We start from the raw sequence: 16,601 nt of genomic DNA, 5'->3' as shown, positions 1-16,601 counted from the left end.
CGGTTTTTTAACTCCTCGAATAAAATCCCAGAAGATTCGATAAAACACTATTTTATTAATTTTCCCTCCAAGAAGGGCTTTGCATTTTTTGCAAGCAGTCACAAAACTCAAAACGGCTTCCCCTTGTTGTTGGTGGCAAAAAAACTATCAGCTCTCTTGAACAGTACAACCTTCATCACCAGTCTTTCACTTTTTGACACTTCCTTCACTGCTTTTTGACGTAGCAGATGAACTTGGGTGTCCACCATCTTTTCCACCTAACCTAGTAACAAATTGATCCATTTCTTTTTTCTTCATTCTCCATTCTTTAAAACTACCATTACAACAGAGAAGTATTCAATGAAAATTGCTGGTTACAACAGAGAAGTATTCAACTAAACTTGCAGGTTTAATCATCAGCTAAAACTCTTGAGTAAACTGAAACGTCATACCTTGCGACACCATTCTGTTAACGCTTTCACTCCCTGTACACAGTAAATTATACGTATTTTATGTTTTGATTTTACGTTCATCAATGGAAGAGAGTATTAACATCCATTTTGTTCTTAGGGATTGTGTTTTTTTTTTTTCTTTTTGGATGGATGAGGGGGCCACATGTAGATGCATTGCAGGACACAAGCTGCCCACAACTGATGTAGAATATTGAGACCACCGTACTTATTTAACTTGACATAATCATTCAGAGGTTATATCTTTATTTTTATTCCTCCTTATGTTTTGCGTTATTATTTATTATATTCTATTATTTTCTTTGGCTGCATTAGCCAACAGTGTTTATATGTTTTGCATTGTAACACACTGGATTATCATTAGAATTATCGGGAGTACATACATACCTAGAACTACTGCAGTGGTCTTTTTTCATGTTATATTAAAATGCGTATAAAACGTAAGTTTACCTTTTGTAAACCTGGTTCCCTGAAAGAGAAGATGGCCACCAACATTGTTTATGGGATATACGCCTGTCTACTGATAGGTGTCACTGAGCTCTTACTATCAAAGCTGCCAATAGGCCCCCTTCCCTCGATGACCTGCTCGGTCTGCCTACCAAGGGGATAAAACCGTCACTCAGGGAAGGATCGATGACTTCTTTTCGCGACGAAACAGTAATGACAACCAACGCGACCTCGCGGTTGGTAGCCATCTTCCCTTTCAGGGAACCAGGTTTACGGTAGGTAAACTAACGTTCCCTTTCAATTCGAAGATGGCCACCAAACATTGTTTATGGGAAAATGAATACCAGAGCCATCGCGAGGGAGTGAAGAACGGCAGCACACGAGAGACACCTCAGCCCTGCGTGACCAGAGGTCAGCAGTGCAAGCATGCAACCTCAAGGACCCTTGTGCCCACTGAAGGCAATGAGGGATCTATCACATTAAGGCGATAGAACCTGGAAAAAGTATGTGGGGTAGCCCAGCTAGCCGCATTACAAGCCATGGAGGCACATCAAAAGAGGGCCCATGATGTAGCCACACCTCTTGAGGAATGTGCGGCTACCTGCCCAGGTGGGGGTAAGCCAGCACCATCATACGCAGTCGAGATTGTGTTTGCAATCGAATGTGACAGTCGTTGCTTCAAGAGGGGCTGTCCCAGGATCCACGTCCCATGACAGACAAAGAGCTGGTCAGAATGACCTATCGTCCTATCCACGTAGCATCTCAATGCCCGAACCGGGCAGAGGAAATTCAACTTGCTATATTCTTCCGAAGTAAATGGTGGTGGATGAAAGGACTCCACATTGCCTCAACCAGCATAGAGCTTCCCAGCATAGGCGGGACACAGTCAGCCGACGGTGTCTGTCACGCTTGGGGTGCAGCTGAAGGCACTGAGCTGCACTTGGATTGGGCGCTTGTGGAGTAACCTTAGTTGGGTGGGTGATGAAGCCGTGGCCATCAGACCCAATAGTTTTTAACACAACACCAATTGTACTGTGAACTCTTGTTGAACAGGGTCACACAGTTGCACATAACAGCTACTCTGTCGTCCGACAGGTAGGCTTGCATAGTAAGGCAATCAGGCTGGAGACTCAAGTAGATCGTATTTTACACCGGAATTAATTGGCTCTGGCATCGTTGAGGGGGAGACCCAGCCTCAAATAGATGCTTCATCACAAATAGCTGTGTGTCCCTGTCACAAAGACGGCCGGATTGGGTGGCGTCAGACCAGAGCCAGGAAATAAACGACGAGAGGTGGAATTTGGTGGAGCTGAGCGCTTGCTTGCGCTCAGCATTTACTAAATAAAATGAACAGAAAATAAAAAGGTTGTAACATACAAAAAACACAGGACACGGCCTTTCCATCCATTTGCGTGGTTTTCCATCTGATGATGTAGATATCTTTCTGTCTGGTGTTGATTGCTGAAGTGTAATGCTGGCTCCAGGGATCAGCTCATTTTGCCTCCCCAGCGCATCAGCACACACAACGGCTACGATGCTGGCTCCGGGGATCAACCCAGTGCGGTCTCCCCAGCGCATCAGCATGACAACTGTCTGGATTGAGCTAAGTAGGGTAAATCTCTGGGGTCTTTAAGTATGAACAAAATTTGTTTTATTCTGTAAGGCTACCATAAATATGATTTCGGGAGGATGTTAATATTTATGAGAGATCTCAGTTATAGGTTCTATCGTTTATTTTATTGAAGTTGTATCGATAGGGCTGTGTTTAGAGAGAAATCGGGTCTGATTTAACACTGCTATCTACATACGGAACTGAAATGAACGTGTTAGTGAAAAGAATTGGGAAATGATCAGTCTTATTGTTTAACACAAACATGTACCACAGGTTACTGTTTAAGAGCAGAGATGAACTGTTTATTTTTTCAACCAGATGAATAAAATATGTATAGAAAAAACAAAGTATTAATACTAAAATGTGTTATTGGATTACAGGCTACACGTTAGTTACGACATTGCACAAGTAAGCTTCCAATGATTATTACACGTGGAGTTTGTAAAAAAAAAAAAAAAAAAAAAAAAAAAATTTCTTAGCTTACCTATGAAAATTAGCATACGGTTATAACTTGTTTAAACAAAACTATGTTGATAATAAGTAGGCTATTCCATTGCAGTCGCAGGTCTGTGCTAGTTTTGACATTCGTCGTGTTCTTATAGCGGAGTTTTCTGCAGTTCTGCACAGTGCTGCACAGAATCTGGGAGATGCGCTGTAGACGTCACTCAACACACACAGAAATGTGTGCAGATTCTGCATAGCCCAGCGCAGCTTTGAAATGTTATTGCGGGAGGCTGGCTGCGGCTGTGAACCAAAGGGACGATGCAAAGATCACGAGTGACCTGTTAATCGTAATGCAAATAACCACTAAAACTACTGCTGCCACCTTGTTAGCGGAGGTGAATGACATTTTATCATTATACAATGAAACCGTGAACAGCCTTGTCAATGCTATATTAAATAAATAAATCAATTATTTAAACAAACATAATGTACTAAATCTGTGATAAGTGGAGGACATCCTACCATAAACAGCATAATAAACAACAGAGAGAGATGGAGTTTGGTGGAGCAGAGCGAATGCTTTCACGCAGCATTTAATAAATAAACAGAACAGAAAATAAAAAGGTTGTAACAAACAAAAATACAAGGACACTGCACATTCGGCAAAACAAAAAGAGATAAACAAAACGGACTAACACTACACAAAACACGGTGAGCAGATATTTTAAAATACGAGTATTCTTATCACAATTATTACCTCCATCTCCAATCCCGTTCTCCACTCACCGAACACACAACCCCAAGTATGTGAAAACATGCTGCTTTTATGCAGCTGTACCGAGACTCGATTTGCTAATCAATCATTCAATTGGAGTCTCGGTACAACTGCATGTGAATTAATAAAGTGCAATTCCCTGTGCTCACATATTACATTTTACTTGCATGTGAAGTGCTGTGCAATCCTCGTGCCTAAATACAGTATAATCGTAAATCTCGAAAAACTACTCACATCTAAATCTTTTGTAGTCATTTTTGCATTACTTTAGTATAAATACATGTTAATTTGGATTCATATGTTGTTTTTTTCTGACTTTATGTGAATGAAAAGACACACATTTGCCCATTTTCCCATTGGAAATAGTGATATTTTGAAATATGACTGTCCTGGTCACAAAAGCATGTGTGGGGAATAATTTCTATATTTTCTATACTTTTGAGGCATAAGCAATTAGGAAATAACACTTACTACCCAGGAACAAAATATATTATATATATATATATATATATATATATATATATATATATATATATATATATATATATATATATATATATATATATATATATAATTGGGTACACGGTGTTATCTATGTAGTGTCCTCTAAAAAGTTATTCAGGAAAAGTTCCTACATGAACAAACATGGCTGCCATGAATCAATCAATATGGGTGTCATGTCAGGTTTGCCCATTTTTCACCCAGAAATGACACATTGTTACCACTGGGCAGAGCTGTTACCATGGAAAACAGCACAGCCTAGGAAAAAATATTTCTTGAAGCAGCCATTTTTCACTGGTGTCTAGTAAGAAGAGTTTCACTAACCTATGCAACTTAATAAAACACAGTATACAGTGGAGAGGCTGATATTTACACATACACACAGTACAGTATACAAAGACACATACTGTAAAACATTTTTGAAGCTCTGTTGCAGCTGTATACGAAGAAAAAAAAACTGCACCATGCTTTATAAACCAGAAGACAATCGAAACAATAAAATGGACAATACATTAGCTTTACAAGTCACATGAGTGCAGTCTGTTTAAAAATCGAAATTAAGTTTACAACTGTGTTAAAACAACAATCACAGATCTTGAATGTGTTGCAACTAAGCTGGGGTCTACAAATATTGTTATTTACTCCAATAAGGCAGTATGATTAATATATGTTATACAGTAGCTTCATTGTATATTGTGAGACATATTTAGGGAATGTCAAATATTGAGTTAAAGGAATGAACAGGTCAAAAGATGAAGTACTACTCCTTCATTGTATATGTTGCCACTTCCTACAGTGTTTGTCTGATCATTAGTATTATCTTGGAGTCCTTCAATTCTCAAAGCAGAATTACAAATTGTTTGTTGTTTCTGATACTTAGCTATAGTAAGTTCCTTTGTTATCAGTCATTTTTTTAATATGTAGGAAGCCAAATTATATCATATGCAATAAAATAAGAATCTTTCTTTCATAACTTCGAACACTCAAAAGTACAAATTTGGAAATAGAAGCAATGTGATTGTTAACCACTACATATTGTCCCTGACTTTTAGTGTGTATAATTCAGGCTCTTAACTAAGCATACAGGGTGTCAGATTTGTGTAAATGCTACAGTAGATGTCAATCTAGATCTGAGCTGTCCAGCTTTAGTGCTGCTGAACCCTTAACAGAGCACTGCATGGTGAGCAGAAACCTGAACTCAATCATTTCAGTGAGTTGTGTATCAGGTGTAAAGAAGTCAGAACCAGAAAGACATTCACAAAAAAAGGCACAACATGTTGAAAAATGTAACAAACTTTATAGTAGATATTCAGCTTGCATATCTCCATTGTAAAATAATATCTAGGACTTAGACAGCAGTAGTGAAAAAAAAAAAAAAAAAAAAAAAAAAAAAAAAAAAAAAAAAACACACGATACTGTAGGTCAGCTTTGGTAAAAAGCCCACGTATGGAGTGGGGTGTTAGTAGTAGGTTTAACAGAACTTTAAAATGCCTTCTCACATAACCCACAAAAAAGAAGGACTTTAAAGAGACTCCCTGTTTAAAAATGGCATTACCAATTTATAGTGACATATGTTATCAGTAAATCATATGGACATTTCATACTCTTAACTTTTATAGTATGTAATTGTCTAATATCAATAGGCATGGAAATCGAATTTGAAGCATCACATATACTGTCTGAAACATGTCCATGTAAAATGTGAAGTTGTTTATTACTTCAGAATTACATCTTCTGTACTTTTATATCATGTTACACACAACTTATCTGGCACAGTTTCACTTAAATACAGTGAATCAGCACCTCCCCAGCTGGGTCACAATAACTACATTAAACAAGGTGGGTGCTATAACTGACATCCAATTTACTTTTGATATCTCTGCCCCAGAAATACTCAAGTCAGGCAATAATTCAGTAGCTCAGAAACTAAGATACCTTACCAATAAAAAATGAAAGTGCTAAAGCATCTACAATATTTCTCCAAATAAACAGATCTCAATGCAGAATCAGGGTCTGCTGAAAAAAAAAAAAAAATCTTGAAAATAAGTAGTTTGTGCGCTCATCATAAATAAACACTGAAGATAATGAGCCTTATTACCAATGCTCTACTCTACATATGTAAATAGCTGTACATTATAGTAATGTTGCTTTACAGGCATTACCAAATGTTGGTGTTATTATAATATACTAAGATAGAATGCTTAGTATAAAATGTACAAAAAACATGTACAAACAAAATAAATCTATCACACCTTTAACTACCATACTTACCCATGTGTAGCACTCCTCCATTCTTAGGTCATCTGGCCATGGAACCATTCGCCACACCTCCCGCATTCCACCGTCAGATCCAGTCCAATCCTGTATGGTCTCCTGCATGTGCTGTAGACCTCCACATCACAGCAATGTACCTCTGAGAGAGGGGGGGGTCTCTCATAGCTTGGGAAAGGAGTAAGAGATCCATCTACAAAACAAGAAAAAAGATGATCATGCATTTGCTTTTGATCATAACATAACTTACCTGGCTCTCTACCCATGCAGAGTGTGAGGCTATTTGCAGTGGTAAACAGTATTGAAAGTGTAAACCTTGTATAGTTTTAGTCGCAAATGTACATCCATAAGTGGTGAAAACAATATGTCTGTTTTGATAGGTATTGATATATTGATATTTATGTAGGTACAAAACAACAGTGTTATGAATGGTTAAAAAGGTACAAATGCATGTCAATGCGAAAGGGTAGTATACTAACACATTTTAGTGCTGAAAGAAAAAAAACATTATTCTCCTTCTTATAGAGGTTTTATGAAGTTAGGCCAATGTAAGGCATTTGTAAAGCATTCGATCTCTTGATAAAAGGCCACGTCCATGTCCTTTGCATTTGTTGGCCGTGGTTTGATTTCAATGAGTGCATCATTTGCATGCACCCATTTTCCAGTAGCACCCACAGCAAGAAGAGACACACAGTGCCCTGAAGTAACACCCTGTCCTTGGTGTATGATAATGGAAGATAACTGGTCATTCCTGTTTTCCACAAAAAGACACTGCTTATTGGAATCAGTCTATGTAACCTATACTATACATAACAACACAAAACGTTTGCAAATAATCATATAACTTTTAAATAAAATCAGTTCAGTCTCTATAATTTCATGAAGTCCAGATTTAGGATTCTTCCAGTGTAGAACGCAGTAATTCACAGTCACAACAGTCCATGAGCTCATCAAACGTTTTAGTTTAAGGCCTTTTTAAATATAGCAAACTGTCTTTCTCAACTCCTGGTTTATTTAGTTGCCCAACTCCTTAAGCTGTGGCTCCTGGATTTCCCTGCTGGCTAACACTGTCTCTGGAACCTTCCTAGCTTCCCTTTGGTTTGCTTGATAAACTTTAGCTGAGTTTGGTTGGTTTCACTTGTCTCTGTGACTGGCTCTCCTCTGCTGCTCTGTGCTGCTTATCTGCTGAATCAGGAAGAGATAGTGCACTCACACACAGTCCTTTTCTGCTGGAAAGCTGACCTCTGCCCTCTAGGGGGTGGAGCCGGGAGGATCATTAAAGTAGCAGTCCTTTTCATTTTAAACACATAGTAATGCAGCTAATCTTTTAGCCACCACTACAGCTTCTCTGAGCACTTTATGTTGGCTTTTGTGCATAGCCGAGTTTTTTTTTTTTTTTTTTTTTTTTTTTACTTGGGTCAAGGTATGCCATTTATAAGGACAATTAAATGGTATTCCTTTCTGAATGTGCAATACATCTTTTCATCTGCAATCGGCAACACGATGGGGGAAAAGCAGCTAGTTATATATATATTTACATATATATATTTAATACAATTTTGTCTGGAGCAGGGGAGCGGAGAGGAATTAAAGAAAGAGCAGAGCAGAGCGTAGGATATTATTATGAGAGGTGAATGGAATTGTCACCGCTTTGCTCTGCTCACATTCTCTGAACACAGATGCTTGCCATTAAAATACATTGTCTTTAACACAGGATTTGCACATCACAGGAGAGTAGAAGTGAATAAATTGTATCCCTTATATGAGAAGTGGGTAAATGATATATTGCCCAAATTCAAAGTAGGTAAACATCATTTACCTGCATATACCCTCGCTTACACCACTGAATAAAGCTCCAAAGAAAAGTTTAAAGTACCTGGTATTGCAAGGCAGCCTCCCATCCAAATACTAACCAGGCATGCGTATTATTTATTAATTTTTTTCAGCAGATACATTTATCCAGGCCAACTTACAGTTATGACATACATTACACATTTATACAGCCGGATTTTTAACTGGACCAGCAGCAATGTGTCCCACACCTGTGATTGAAGTCACAACCCTCTGGTCAGGAGCAAAGTCACGAATTCCCATGATGTGTGTCTACAACGTTCGTTTCCTAGTGATCACAGAGAAACTCTGATTTTAGAGTCGTCAAAGACTTCAAAAAGATTTGCAGACTCCTTGATGGCAAGGAGAAATATATATATATATATTATATATCTATATATATATATATATATATAAAATTTAGTACATTTTATAATATAGATATATATACATGTCAATTGCTGTGGATGAATGCATCAGACAAATTAATTAATATGATGTGTATTTTTCTAGCTTGCTATCTCTTAATTTGTTTATACATTTATAATACTGTAGCAGGATGACAATTATTGGAGAGACACACACACACACACACACAAAGGATCTCACGTCTAAAGCAGTTTATTATGCGTCTAACAACAAATCAGCATGATCCAGACACACACATATAGAAAGCCCTTCCCCACCCTAGATCACTACTCTGCCTCTCAAGGCGACATCCACATATTACACAAATAACACTGGAAGGGTAATAACAGTTACCAGATAATGAATTTAACAATATTGTAGAAGATGCGTGAAGACATCACCCTTTGGTGTCAGACCTGTACCAGCTGTGCATCCAAGGCAAAGCCTCCTAAAACTCCACAAGCTCTGATGGGAACTGTTCGTGTTGGAGCTCCAATGGAAAGGATTGCCATGGACTTAATATCATGTTTCCTTTTGCTCTTATGGCCTATCGTGCCACCAAGCACAGCTCTACAGGAATTACACATAACATGATGTTCTTAGGGCGTGAGATCACAGAGCCCACTGATCTGGTTGCAGGCCTCCCACCAGATGACGAATCCTACCTGACCCAGCCTGAGTATGTTGTAAAGCTACGAGAGCAAATGGAGCAAGCGCACCGGATAGCTCGAGACATCCTTGGTCAAGCTTCAGAGCGAGCAAAGAAGCAAATGACAAGAGAGCTCATCAGTTTCAGTACCAGATTGGTGACGCTGTCTGGTATTTGGTAAAGGGCACAAGGCATGTGAAAAATCGGGTTCGCAAATTCCTGCCAGTTTACGATGGGCCATATTTTGTGCTGGGTCAGTTGGATGACCTTGTGTACTGCACTAAAAAGACTCCCAAAACTAAAGTAAAGGTTGTGCACCATGACAAACCCAAACATTACAAGGCCTGAACACCGCTAGACAATGCCTTGGTGTTTAAAGAAGCTGGGGCGTGCAGCCCAGTGGAGGTTCCACCACCAATACTTGATCCAGACCCATTAGACACTGACCTGAATCTTTCAAACCTGTTTGACCAACCCGAGGTCTTGCATGTCAGTCCGCCAACTCCAGCTAGCCCTCCTCCAGAGATCAGGCTAGTGGGGGTAGTATGGTTTCTCCTAATAGTACTTCAACAAAACAACACAGCTACACCATCATATATACAAATAATAAATCATAATAATAATACTACTACAACAAAACAAATACAAAATAAAAAAATCGCACAGGGGCAGAGGGGTACCCCATTCTAAAAATAAACAAATAATCACATATAGGGTTCCTTGTCCTGTTAGAAACACAAATACAAAACACTCACGGTTTATACTTTTTGTCCGTCCTTTACAGGTCTGTTCGCAACCATAACAAAGGAACAGATTGCATTGTCACATCCCCTGATATACCCTTAAGGGGTGTTCACACCGGACCTGGTCTGGCAGGGCCATGCGGCAAAAGCAATTGTTTTCAATGAAGGCGGTCACGGGAAGCGGCACTCAAATGGCAACGCAAAGCTGCACACAGGAGATAAAACATTTTCAACTTTCGCAATGCTGCACTGTGACGTAAACTACCAGCAGCCAATCAGGGGAAAGTAGGAGGCTGCTTTGCAAGGAAACTTAATAAATAAACAGAATGAAGAAGTTTGTGCTTCTGATTACAGATTTTCCAGTTGTATAATACAACATTAAGTAGCTTTGAAATCTGCCTTCATCAAACTGGAGCTCCTGTATCACCGATGATATTCGCCGTACCTTTTTCTTTTCTTGAGGATGTCATGAACCCACAGCGATCTTATTTTTTTTTCTTTCTCTAGAAGAGCAGGGCAATAGCAATTATCTTTTTTGTTTGCTGTTCATTAATCCGGGTATTATGTTGTCAGATGCACAGTATTGGATTGTTGTCACTTTTACAGTTTCCCCCCCAAAAGTTTTAACCCCCCACACATACCATCATAATCCCCCCACAATTACTCAAAATATCATAAGAACATCAGAAAGTTTACAAACGAGAGGATGCCATTTGGCCTAACTTGCTTATTTGGTTGTTAGTAGCTTATTGATCCCAGAATCTCATCAAGCAGCTTCTTGAAGGATCCCAGGGTGTCAGCTTCAACAACATTACTGGGGAGTTGGTTGCAGATTTTATCTAATCTCCCCTTGTGACCCCTGGTCCTTGTTTCTTTTTCATGACGAAAAAAAGTCCCTTGGTTAGACATTGTCAATACCTTTTAGAATTTGGAATGCTTGAATCAGGTCGCCACATAGTCTTCTTTGTTCAAGACTGAATAGATTAAATTCTTTTAGCCTGTCTGCATATTACATGCCTTTTAAACCTGGAATAATTCTGGTCCCTCTTCTTTGCTGTCTTTCTATAGCATCAATATCCTTTTTGTAGCGAGGTGACCAGAACTGAACACAATATTCTACATTAGGTCTAACTAATGCATTGTACAGTTTTAAAACATTACTTCCCTTGATTTAAATTCAACACTTTTCACAATATATCCGAGCATCTTGTTGACCTTTTTCTTAGCTTCCCCACATTGTCTAGATTAAGACATTTCTAAGTCAACATAAACTCCTAGGTCTTTTTCATGATTTCTTCTTCAATTTCAGTATCTCCCATATGATATTTATAATGCACATTTTATTGCCTGCTTGCAGTATCTTACACTTTTCTCTATTAATTGTCATTTGCCATGTGCATGCCCAGTTCTGAATCTTGTCTAGATCATTTTGAACGACCATTGCTGCTGCATCAGTGTTTGCCACTCCTCCTACTTTTGTGTCATCTGCAAATTTAACAAGTTGGTTTCCCATACCAGAATCTAAGTCATTAATGTAGATTAGGAATAGTAGAGGACCTAATACCGATCTCTGTGGTACACCACTGGTTACCTCACTCCATTTTGAGGTTTCTCTTCTAATCAATACTTTCTGTTTTCTACATGTTAACCACTGCCTAATCCACATGCATGCATTTCTTTGAATCCCTAATGCGATCAGGAAATGCTGGACTTCAGGTGTCTACATTGGTTAAGCGTACTTCTTTTGGTGGACGAGCCTTTAGTCATGCACCTGCATTGGGGATTACTCTCCCTTTTTAAATTCGTAATGCTGAATCATTAATTACATTTAAATCTAAACCTAACATGTATTTTTACACAAAAGCCTATTTGTAGTCTGGGATGGTGTATTGGAGTGTGTTGTGTATCAGACTGTTGACATGCTGTTATATTGTTGTAACGTGTATTGGATTGTAGTTAGATTGTTTTTAATATGAAATGTATTTTTTTAAGTACTAATTTTGAATATTTTAGTATATAGTTTTTAATTTTATATTGTATTCTTGTTTTTATTGTGAAGTGCTTTGGGATGCCTTGGCATGAAAGGTGCTCTATAAAATAAATTTGAAACTGAAATTAAAATTGAAGGAATGCTATAGTACCTACACTGTACCATAGTACTCCACACTGTGCCATGGAAAATTCATTCATTGTACCATAGTACATTCCTGTGACAGAAAGCGAATGAATCTTAGACAACAATCTCCCTCCTGATCTGTGAGGGCGCTGTTTATCAGGAATAAAGTGCCTCATACTGGTTGAACTGGCAGTTCATTCCAGGGCCAGTCAGAAGCCAGCCAGCCAAAGTCATCGCTGTAAAGCGGTATGCGATGTGTCAGTCATGAATTGGAGGAGATGTGACTGAACTAGCTATCGCAGGGGGCATGACTAAGGGTATGATTGGAGATGTGATGATGTAATCTGTTCCTTTTGATGTGGTTCCGAGATTGAGCAAAAAGGAAATGGACTGTGTACAAAGTATAAGTGTTTTGTCTAACTGTCTGTTTGTCACTACAAGACAGCTAACATGAGCCAGGAAGCTGTCACTACAGGCCAGCATCAAGCCCGGACTGCACATGTTACCAAAAATCTTGCACAAACACCTGCACGCAGCGCACTCACTGTCAGGAGAAGTGGCCATGTCTGTGTTCTGTAATTATTAATTACAGAACACATGTTCTGTAATTATTGTATGTAATTATATTTACATGTAATTATTATTTCGGGACTGTGAACTTTGTGGTTTAAAGCTGGCAATACACTTTGGTGTGTAGAGCCAACATTTATTATTGAACGGTATAAACGGAACGAAAAAGAAATAAAAGAACTGCAACTGCAACTGCAACTGCAACCCACACGTTCACAGTCCCATTGTATTACCATAGTCTACCATGGTTTACCAGAGTACGTCCTATAGTATCATGGTACACTTTCATATGGGTACAATCCTCTAAGCTTAAAATGTCAGTTTAGTTTCAACCGATCGCACAAGATTATACACGAGTCCACACTTATGAAACTATGCAAACCGAAAGTACGCACAGTACGTACAGCTGTGGGCGCCAATGCTCTTTACTATAGAGCAGGGGTCTCCAATCCTGGTCCTGGAGTGCCAGCTTTTGTTCCAGCTGTACCCTGAATTAATTAATTGGACCAGTTATGCTTCTAATAATCATCAGGATTTGAGACCCCTGCTATAGAGGAATGGTAGTGACCATCTTGGTGAAGGGCAGACCAGCACTTCCTGAAGCTGTCTCCAGGACCATCTTTAAGAGTGGCAGATCTGAACTGAATTTGTTAAACTACTGGCCACCCTGATTGGATTAAACTAAATTGGAGGCATATGAGTTTATAAGGAAGGTTGCTTGTCTTTGCTCTCCAGTTGGTGAGGGGCAAGTGGTCCTCCACTGGATGTCCCGCCTTGCCTCGGCAAAACCTAACAAATCCTGCTGACACCGTACAGTATATATAGGTCAAATATGGTGTGTGTTAATTCGCTGATTGACAGGAGACCGAGATGGAGGTTGTAGTTGGTAGCTCACAGAGGACATACAACAAATTGTACAAAAAGCAAAATAAAACACTTTTCACAAAACGCTATAAACAAAAGGCGTTGTTAATACTTCAGCCCTGCTACAGATATGATGTGCTGACAATTAAAAAATGGAGAGAGGGGGGTAAAGTGGGAAACACCCTTAATATATTTAATAACATTACTCCAGACTTGTAACTGATACTGATGAAGTATATCAGAACCAGGAAGAAAATGTATTTAAGAGCAGTGTTAGACTACGGGGTGAACGTGGACGGATGCAGTCTGCTTATTTTTTTGGAAGGGTGGACTCACTATTTTTGGTGAAACATCATTTTTCATACTCCATCTTCATTGTTAATTATATTGAATAGTAGCCTATTTTATTGTTTCTTGTACTGAAATTGACAGATTGTCAGATTGTTTTCCAAATGGTTTCATGTGGGTACATCCAGCATTAACATTTGTGAAAATCCAGTAAAGCTGCACCAATATGGCCTTGCAGCCAAATAATATTTTTCAAGAACAGGCAAGGATAGGGCTCCTAGTTTAGAGTGTGAGAATCTCCTTTTCTTTATTCTGGGCTGGGAACCTTCCCTAGAAAATCTGTCCAGTATTGATTGGCAACTTTTTCCAGGTCAGAATGTTCGACTTTATTCCATAGTATACTGATTATTGGTAGATTAAAACTTTGTTCCAAACTTCATATAATATCATGATTTACATGCAAGCAAACATTTTCCCATCCAACTAACAGTATAATTTTTCATGGACCCAGCCTCCCCAAAGAATATCTATATTTTTTTCACCTTTTAAAATTGACTGCACTGGTACTATAAATGCGGAAAAAAAAATCCCCAGAAAAAAAAAAAAAAGCACACCATTGCATAACCATATAGAGTGCACTCACTATTTTCGTTAGGAGTCTAACCCTGCTTTATGGAGGTACATTATGAAAATTGTGTCCCCCTCAAGGTATTGTTCATAGAGAATGTTTACTAAAATTATATTAATAATTTACATAGCTCACTTATTGAAATTCTTTGCGATCTCCCTTTCCAGTTGCCTCTGCTGTTGCCGTAAACACTGTTAATGTTTCCTGCAACATGTCCTATAACCCCCTTTCTTAAACTCTGCTATGTTGAATTCCAAACCAGTAACAAGAGGTCAGGGGTTCCTAAATATTTACACAATTGAATAACTTACACTGCTAAATACCAAAAGCTACACATGTTCAGAACCCCACACGGATGTCTGTTTCTCATCATGTTACAAAAGTATAAAAATAGTTCAGCATTTGTATCCCCTCCAAAGAACTGGAGCTGAATATGACCTGTGGACTGTATTTCACTGTAGTGGCATTATTGAACATAAGAACAGTATTTAGTTGCAAATTCTACATCAAAAATGAATGTGTAGTTATTTATATATAATCTAGCTCCCTAGCAGTGAATATTTTCAGAAGAATCACTTGTTGTGGTCACTCTATTATTAAATGTTAGGAACTAAAGTTAAGCGAACCAGCTGGCATATGTGACATGTGACATTGAACACAGACTAACTGGAGTATTAGTTTCCCAGCTTACTAATAAAATCAGGAAATCAATGGTCGCTGTGTCACAGGAAAAGGGATGGCAACTATCCCAGAAGACAACATTGATTATTCTACAGAAACATGGGATGACCAATAGAGGAGAATGGAAATTGCAGAGGACACACAGGATAGAACTGAGAGCATAGTCCATTTATCATATAACATATTTACAATATATGCTTGCAAATTAATCTACGGCTTCATAAATAAATCTCTTGTTTCATGGATTATCGTTTTAAATAAATCAAGGAAAATCTTTGCAAGGGTAAAAATCTCCCATCCGTTCAAGACATAAAAAGAGATGTACACTTTTAACATTTTGTATAAAATGCTAGTCTAAAATAGTGGGTTTTAATCTTGATTTAAAAATATTAAGTGACTGCATCTCTAATGTTAGCTGGTAGTTTATTCCATAATCTGGAAGCAGACTCGGCTGTCCTTAAAGCGCTTCTAGGTGCATAGAGGGACAAAAGCTTTTTAGACAATCAGTAGCCAGGCCATGTAGTATTTTCTAAGTAAAAGTAGGATCTTATTGAGAGGAACGGAAGTTCCTTGTATAAGTTACAAAACTTTTTTGAAACCACCGCAAGTCTCTATACAGCTCCAAGAGTTTAGCTGTTTTCACCACGTTGCTGTGGCAAAACTAAATCACTTAGAATTACCATCTGTACCAGTACCAAAAGTCTGAAACTTTCTTACATCAAATGTGAAAAAACAAACAATAACTGGACATCTACCAATCATGTGATTCCACATGTTGGTCAAGGTCAAAATAAACCAGGGAACGCAAGCAGTTTTATATCCACACCGTTTATATTAAACAATGTATTTATGTTTAAAACAGCACATATCTCAGGAAAAAAATAAATAATTAAAAAGAATTACCATGGTTTTAACTTGCAACATGACATACTTGAAGAGCACACAGCCTTAGCCCACTACACCACTCAGCAGTTGTTGAAATGTATTAATTTTTTAAGCTTACATCCAAGCCTGCTCGATTCTAGAAATGCTCTATTTCCTGTCTGGTAGAATGTAGTCCTCCGGGCAGATTGTTCCCCCGAGTACTGATCTGGGATGAGACAAAAAACGAAAAATACGACGAATTCAGTGGCCCTTAGGAATCATGTGTCCCTGGTGGATGTGCGCACGCGCTTGCAACAAACCTTGTTATCTGCCAACGGATACGTGTGATTCCTCGCTCACGGTGCAATGCGAGTAATTTGTCATTGCAATCCACTAGACTGGAGCAGCACCTGCGGCTAACGGGAGCTAGTTTATTTTGATCTGGGTGGCAGGTGTTTGTG

The 16,601-nt window shown here is 38.6% G+C and overlaps 1 long non-coding RNA gene across 1 annotated transcript in view; it reads right to left on the bottom strand.

The window, feature by feature from the left end:
- LOC121316013 overlaps nucleotides 1-16,511 on the bottom strand; it is a 105,073-nt gene extending 88,562 nt beyond the window's left edge. Inside the window, exons 1-2 of the long non-coding RNA XR_005950354.1 lie at nucleotides 16,280-16,511; nucleotides 6,500-6,692 (exon numbers count right to left, since the gene is read on the bottom strand). This is a non-coding gene — a long non-coding RNA (uncharacterized LOC121316013). The remainder of the gene's footprint in view (nucleotides 1-6,499; nucleotides 6,693-16,279) is intronic.
- Nucleotides 16,512-16,601: the final 90 nt, after the last annotated feature.

This window comes from Polyodon spathula, chromosome 5 (genome assembly GCF_017654505.1).
Source record: "Polyodon spathula isolate WHYD16114869_AA chromosome 5, ASM1765450v1, whole genome shotgun sequence".
Lineage (NCBI taxonomy): Eukaryota > Metazoa > Chordata > Actinopteri > Acipenseriformes > Polyodontidae > Polyodon > Polyodon spathula.
Note: the sequence above shows the minus strand (reverse complement) of the source record. Positions and strands in the feature narration are given on the sequence as shown.